This window comes from Triticum urartu, chromosome 5A (assembly GCF_056163025.1).
Source record: "Triticum urartu cultivar PI428250 chromosome 5A, HENAU_Tu73, whole genome shotgun sequence".
Taxonomy (NCBI): Eukaryota; Viridiplantae; Streptophyta; class Magnoliopsida; order Poales; family Poaceae; genus Triticum; species Triticum urartu.
This window is the reverse complement of record NC_141877.1, coordinates 249,085,284-249,093,563: the sequence shown is the minus strand read 5'-3', so window position 1 is coordinate 249,093,563 and position 8,280 is coordinate 249,085,284.

Here is an 8,280-nt window from a genome sequence, read left to right as displayed (position 1 = left end):
TACTCATCGACATGCAAGTCATGATTCCTATTACAAGAACATGATCAATCTCATACATCACATATATCATTCATCACATCCTTTTGGCCATATCACATCACACGGCACATGCTGCAAAAACAAGTTAGACGTCCTCTAATTGTTGTTGCAAGTTTTTACGTGGATGCTATAGGTTTCTAGCAAGAACGTTTCTTACCTACGCCAAAACCACAACGTGATATGCCAATTTCTATTTACCCTTCATAAGGACCCTTTTCATCGAATTCGATCCGACTAAAGTGGGAGAGACAGACACCCGCTAGCCACCTTATGCAACTAGTGCATGTCAGTCGGTGGAACCAGTCTCACGTAAGAGTACGTGTAAGGTCAGTCCGGGCCGCTTCATCCCACGATGCCGCCGAATCAAGATAATACTAGTAACGGCAAGCAAATTGACGAAATCGACGCCCACAACAACTTGTGTTCTACTCGTGCATATAAACTACGCATAGACCTAGCTCATGATGCCACTGTTGGGGATCGTAGCAGAATTTAAAATTTTCTACGCATCACCAAGATCAATCTATGGAGTAATCTAGCAACGAGGGGAAAGAGAGTGCATCTACATACCCTTGTAGATTGCTAAGCGGAAGCGTTCAAGTGAACGGGGTTGATGGAGTCGTACTCGTCGTGATCCAAATCACCGATGATCCTAGTGCCGAACGGACGTCACCTGCGCGTTCAACACACGTACAACCCGGTGACGTCTCCTACGCCTTGATCCAGCAAGGGGAGAAGGAGAGGTTGGGGAAGACTCCATCCAGCAGCAGCACGACGACGTGGTGGTGGTGGAGGAGCGCGGGACTCTGGCAGGGCTTCGCCAAGCACTACGAGAGACGAGGAGGAAGAGGGGTAGGGCTGCGCCAACAGGGGAAGGACTTCATGTGTTGGGCTGCCCCTTTGCCTCCACTATATATAGGGGGAGAGGGAGGGCTGCGCCCCCACCTAGGGTTTCCACCCTAGGGGTGGCGGCAGCCACAATCCCCATCTGGGGTGGCGGCCAAGTGGGGGGAGAGGGAGGCGCACCAGGCATGGGCCTTAAGGCCCATCTGCCCTTAGGATTTGCCCCCTCTCCTCTCTAGGCGCATGGGCCTTGGTGGGGAGGCGCCCCAGCCCACCTAGGGGCTGGTCCCTTCTCACACTTCGCCCATGTATGCCTCCGGGGCCCGTGGCCCCTCCCGGTGGACCCCTCCGGTGGTCCCGGTACACTACCGGTGATGCCCGGAACACTTCCGGTGGCCAAAACCATACTTCCTATATATCAATCTTTACCTCCGGACCATTCCGGAACTCCTCGTGACGTCCGGGATCTCATCCAAGACTCCAAACAACATTCGGTAACCGTGTACATACTTTCCCTATAACCCTAGCGTCATCAAACCTTAAGTGTGTAGACCCTACGGGTTCGGGAGTCATGCAGACATGGCCGAGACAACTCTCCGGTCAATAACCAACAGCGGGATCTAGATACCCATGTTGGCTCCCACATGCTCCACGATGATCTCATCAGATGAACCATGATTTCAAGGACTTAATCAATCTCGTATACAATTCCCTTTGTCTAGCGGTACGATACTTGCCCGAGATTCGATCGTCGGTATCCCGATACCTGGTTCAATCTCGTTACCGGCAAGTCTCTTTTACTCGTTCCGTAACACATCATCCCGTGATCAACTCCTTGATCACATTGTGCACATTATGATGATGTCCTACCGAGTGGGCCCAGAGATACCTCTCCGTTTACACGGAGTGACAAATCCCAGTCTCGATTCGTGCCAACCCAACAGACACTTTCGGAGATACCTGTAGTGTACCTTTGTAGCCACCCAGTTACGTTGTGACATTTGGCACACCCAAAGCACTCCTACGGTATCCGGGAGTTGCACAATCTCATGGTCTAAGGAAATGATACTTGACATTAGAAAAGCTTTAGCATACGAACTACACGATCTTTGTGCTAGGCTTAGGATTGGGTCTTGTCCATCACATCATTCTCCTAATGATGTGATCCCATTATCAACGACATCCAATGTCCATGGTCAGGAAACCGTAACCATCTATTGATCAACGAGCTAGTCAACTAGAGGCTTACTAGGGACATGGTGTTGTCTATGTATCCACACATGTATCTGAGTTTCCTATCAATACAATTCTAGCATGGATAATAAACGATTATCATGAACAAGGAAATATAATAATAACCAATTTATTATTGCCTCTAGGGCATATTTCCAACATTGAGCACCACGGAGCATATGAGATGTTCCAAGATTTGAAATTGGTATTTCAGACTCATGCCTGTGTTGAGAGGTTTGAGACCTCTGACAAGTACTTTGCCTACAAGATGGAGGAGAATGGCTCAGCCAGTGAGCATGTACTCAGAATGTCTGGGTAGTACAATCGCTTGAATCAAGTGGGAGTTAATCTTCCAAATAATATAGTGATTGACAGAGTTCTCTAGTCACTATCACCAAGCTACTAGAACTTCATGATGAACTATAATATGCAAGGGGTGACGAAAACGATTCCCGAGCTCTTCGTGATACTGAAATCAGCGAAGATAGAAATCAAGAAAAAGCATCAAGTGTTGATGGTTGACAAGACCACTAGTTTCAAGAAAAAGGGCAAAGGAAAAGACAGGAAACTTCAACAAGAATGACAAGCAAGTTGCCACTCCCGTGAAGAAACCCAAAGCTAGACCTGAGCCTGAAACTGAGTGCTTCTACTGCAAAGGGAATGGTCACTGGAAGCGAAACTACACCAAATACTTGGCGGATAAGAAGGATGGCAAAGTGAACAAAGGTATATTTGATATGCATGTTATTGATGTGTACTTTGCTAGTGTTCATAGTAACCCGAGGGTATTTGATATCGTTTCAGTTGCTAAGATTAGTAACTCAAAACAGGAGTTGCAAAATGAACAAAGACTAGTTAAGGGCGAGGTGACGATGTGTGTTGGAAGTGATTCCAAGGTTGATAAGATCACCATCGCACACTCCCTCTACCTTTGGGATTTGTGTTGAACCTAAATAAATGTTATTTGGTGTTCTCATTGAGCATGAATATGATTGAATCATGTTTATTGCAAATACGGTTATTCATTTAAGTCAGAGAATAATTATTGTTTTGTTTACATGAATAAAACCTTCTATGGTCATACCCCTAGTGTAAATGGTTTATTGAATATCGATCGTAGTGATACACATATTCATAGTATTGATGCCAAAAGATGCAAAGTTGATAAAGATAGTGCAACATATTTGTGGCACTGCCTTTTAGATCATAATGGTGTAAAGCGCATGAAGAAACTCCATGCGGATGGACTTTTGGAATCACTTGATTATGAATCATTTGATGCTTGCAAACCATGCCTCATGGGCATGATGACTAAAACTCCGTTCTCCGGAACAATAGAGCGAGCCACTGACTTATTGGAAATAATACACACCGATGTATGTGGTCCGATGAGTGTTGAGGCTCGCGGCAGGTATCGTTATTCTCTGACCTTCACAGATGATTTGAGTAGATATGGGTATATCTACTTAATGAAACACAAGTCTGAAACATTTGAAAAAGTTCAAAGATTTTAGAGTTGAGTGGAGAATCATCATAACAAGAAAATAAAGTTTCTACGGTATGATCACGGAGGCGACTATTTGAGTTACGAGTTTGGCCTTCATTTAAAACAATGTTGAATAGTTTCACAACTCATGCCACCTGGAACACCACAATGTAATGGTGTGTCCGAACATCGTAACCATAATTTATTAGATATGGTGCGATCTATGATGTCTCTTACCAATTTACCACTATCGTTTTGGGGTTATGCATTAGAGACAGCTGCATCCACATTAAATAGGACACCGTCTAAATCCATTGAGACGACACCGTATGAACTATGGTTTTGCAAGAAACCAAAGATGTCGTTTCTTAAAGTTTGGGGTTGCGATGCTTATGTGAAAAGGTTTCAAACTGATAAGCTCGAACCCAAATCGAAGAAGTCTGTCTTCATAGGATACCCAAAAGAAACTGTTAGGTACACCTTCTATCACAGATCCAAAGGCAAGATTTTTGTTGCTAAGAATGGATCCTTTCTAGAGAAGGAGTTTCTCTCGAAAGAAGTGAGTGGGAGGAAAGTAGAACCTGATGAGGTAATTGTACCTTCTCTCAAATTGGAAAGTAGCTCATCACAGAAATCAGTTCCAGTGATGCCTACACCAACTAGAGAGGAAGCTAATGATAATGATCATGAAACTTCAGATGAAGTTACTACCGAACCTCGTAGGTCAACCAGAGCATGTTCCGCACCAGAGTGGTACGTTAATCCTATTCTGGAAGTCATATTACTAGACCATGATGAACCTACGAACTATGAGGAAGCAATGATGAGCCCAGTTTCCGATAAATGGATTCAGGCCATGAAATCTGAGATAGGATCCATGTATGAGAACAAAGTGTGGACTTTGGTGGACTTGCCTGATAATCGGCAAGCCATTGAGAATAAATGGAAATTCAAGAGGAAGATAGACGCTGATGATAGTGTTACTATCTACAAAGCTCGACTTGTCGCAAAAACTGTTTTTGACAAGTTCAAGGTGTTGACTATGATGAGATTTTCTCACTCGCAGTGACGCTTAAGTATGTCTGAATCATGTTAGCAATTGCCGCATTTTATGAAATCTAGCAAATGGATGTCAAAACTGCATTCCTTAATGGATATCTTAAAGAAGAGTTGTATATGATGCAACCAGAAGATTTTGTCGATCCTATAGGTGCTAACAAAGTGTGCAAGCTCCAGCGACCCATTTATGGACTGGTGCAAGCATCTCGGAGTTAGAATATACGCTTTGATGAGGTGATCAAAGCATATGATTTTATACAGACTTTCAGAGAAGCTTGTATTTACAAGAAAGTGAGTGGGAGCTCTGTAGCATTTCTGATATTATATGTGGATGACATATTGTTGATCGGGAATGATATAGAATTTCTGGATAGCATAAAAGGATACTTGAATAAGATTTTTTTCAATAAAAGACCACGGTGAAGCTTATATATTGAGCATCAAGATCTATAGAGATAGATCAAGACGCTTGATAGGACTTCCACAAAGCACATACCTTGACAAGATTTTGAAGGAGTTCAAAATGGATCAGTCAAAGAAAGGGTTCTTACTTGTGTTACAAGGTGTGAAGTTGAGTAAGACTCAAAACCCGACCACGGCAAAATATAGAGAGAATGAAAGTCATTCCCTATGCCTTAGCCATAGGTTCTATAAATTATGTTATGTTGTATACCAGACCTATGGTGTACCTTACCATGAGTTTGGCAAGGGGTTACGATAGTGATCCAGGAGTGGATCACTGGACAGCGGTCAAAGTTATCCTTAGTTACCTAAGAGGACTAAGGAAATATTTCTCGGTTATGGAGGTGATAAAGATATAGAGTTCGTCGTAAAGAGTTACGGCGATCCAAGCTTTGACACTAATCCAGATGACTCTGAGTCTCGATCTGGATACATATTGAAAGTGGGAACAATTAGCTTGAGTAGCTCCATGCAGAGCATTGTAGACATAGAAAATTTGTGAAATACATATGGATCTGAATGTGGCAGACCCGTTGACTAAACTTCTCTCACAAGAAAAACATGATCACACCTTAGTACTCTTTGGGTGTTAATCACATAGCAATGTGGACTATATTATTGACTCTAGTAAACCCTTTGGGTGTTGGTCACATGGCGATGTGAACTATGGGTATTAATCACATAAAGATGTGAACTATTGGTGTTAAATCACATGGCGATGCCAACTAGATTATTGACTCAGACTGAAGGAAATATGCCCTAGAGGCAATAATAAAGTTGTTATTTTATATTTCCTTATATCATGATAAATGTTTATTATTCATGCTAGAATTGTATTAACAGGAAACTTGATACATGTGTGGATACATAGACAAAACACCGTGTCCCTAGTAAGCCTCTACTAGACTAGCTCGTTAATCAAAGATGGTTAAGTTTGCTAACCATAGACATGTGTTGTCATTTGATGAACGGGGTCACATCATTAGGAGAATGATGTGATGGACAAGACCCATCCGTTAGCTTAGCATAATGATCGTTAAGTTTTATTGCTATTGCTTTCTTCATGTCATATACATACTCCTTTGACTATGAGATTATGCAACTCCCGGATACCAAAGGAATACCTTGTGTGCTATCAAACGGCACAAGGTAACTGGGTGATTATAAAGATGCTCTACAGGTATCTCCGAAGGTGTTTGTTGGGTTGGCATAGATCGAGATTAGGATTTCTCACTCTGAGTATCAGAGAGGTATCTCTGGGCCCTCTCGGTAATGCACATCATAATAAGCCTTGCAAGCAATGTGACTAATAAGTTAGTTGCGGGACGATGCATTACAGAACGAGTAAAGAGACTTGCTGGTAATGAGATTGAACTAGGTATGGAGATACTGACGATCGAATCTCGGGCAAGTAACATACCGATGACAAAGGGAATAATGTATGTTGTCATTACGGTACGACCGATAAAGATCTTCGTAGAATATGTGGGAACCAATATGAGCATCCAGGTTCCGCTGTTGGTTATTGACCGGAGAGGTGTCTCGGTCATGTCTACATAGTTCTCGAACCCATAGGGTGCGCACGCTTAACATTCGATGACGATTTTGTATTATATGAGTTATGTGATTTCGTGACCGAATTTTTTTTGGAGTCCTGGATGAGATCACGGACATGACGAGGAGTCTCGAAATGGTCAAGAGGTAAATATTCATATATTGGATGATGATATTCGGACACCGGAAGTGTTCCATGGGTACCGAGTGCATATCGGGTCACCAGAAGGGGTTCCAGGCATCCCCCCGGCAACTATATGGACCTTAATGGGACAAGAGGGGGAAAGACCATCCTCTCAGGGGCTGGTGCACCCCTCCCATATGGGATGGCAAAATTGGAGTATAAAAGGGGAAGGAGGAAAGGGAAAATGGAATAGGATTCCCCCTTCCCCCTCTTCCCTTCCTACTCTGAATAGGAATAGGAAAGGGGGAGGCCGAATTGGGAGGACCCCAAACTTGGCAGGGTTATATTACCCATGTCATGCATGTTGTCTTGCATTGCTTAGTTTTTACATCATATATGGATTGCCATCTGCTTACTTGCTTACTATATAAATCATATATTTGAATTATATCATGCCATCATGTTTACATAGTACATACACATCATCTATCTGAATTATGGCATGGCAACCCATTTAATAAAGACATCATATAGTTATATCATCTCATCCTGTTTAGTGTTTACAGTCATCATATTTTGAATTATGGCATTCTATCCGTGAATGTATGTGAATTATGGCATGCCAGCCTATTTAATAAACACATTATATAGTTATGTCATGTCATCCTGTTTACATAGTCTCATAATTTGAACTATGTCTTTCCATCTTTTTTAGTTAGCCATCATAATATGAAATCGTGAGGACCCCCTGAGGTCTATGCTCAAACTTGGCAGGGTTATATTACCCATGTCATGCATGTTGTCTTGCATTGCTTAGTTTTTACATCATATATGGATTGCCATCTGCTTACTTGCTTACTATATAAATCATATATTTGAATTATATCATGCCATCATGTTTACATAGTACATACACATCATCTATCTGAATTATGGCATGGCAACCCATTTAATAAAGACATCATATAGTTATATCATCTCATCCTGTTTAGTGTTTACAGTCATTATATTTTGAATTATGGCATTCTATCCGTGAATGTATGTGAATTATGGCATGCCAACCTATTTAATAAACACATTATATAGTTATGTCATGTCATCCTGTTTACATAGTCTCATATTTTGAACTATGTCTTTCCATCTTTTTTAGTTAGCCATCATAATATGAAATTGTGTCATGCTATCCTATTTAGTTAGCCATCATATATGTGAAATGTGTCATGCTATCCTGTTTGGTTAGACAACATAAATATGAATTATTTCATGCCCTCTTTTATTCCCCACTATCCATTGCATCTGTCTATCATACAATGTCTATACTTTCAATTACTTTTCTTGTTTATCAGCCATTTGAATTGGAGAGCGTGATGGCAGTATCTAAGGGAGTAACAACACGGTCTTCAGAAAAGATAGTGCTACCAGTTGATGCAGATAGAACCACGGTTGTACTTGCCCAAGGACCAGATCCACCACACATAAC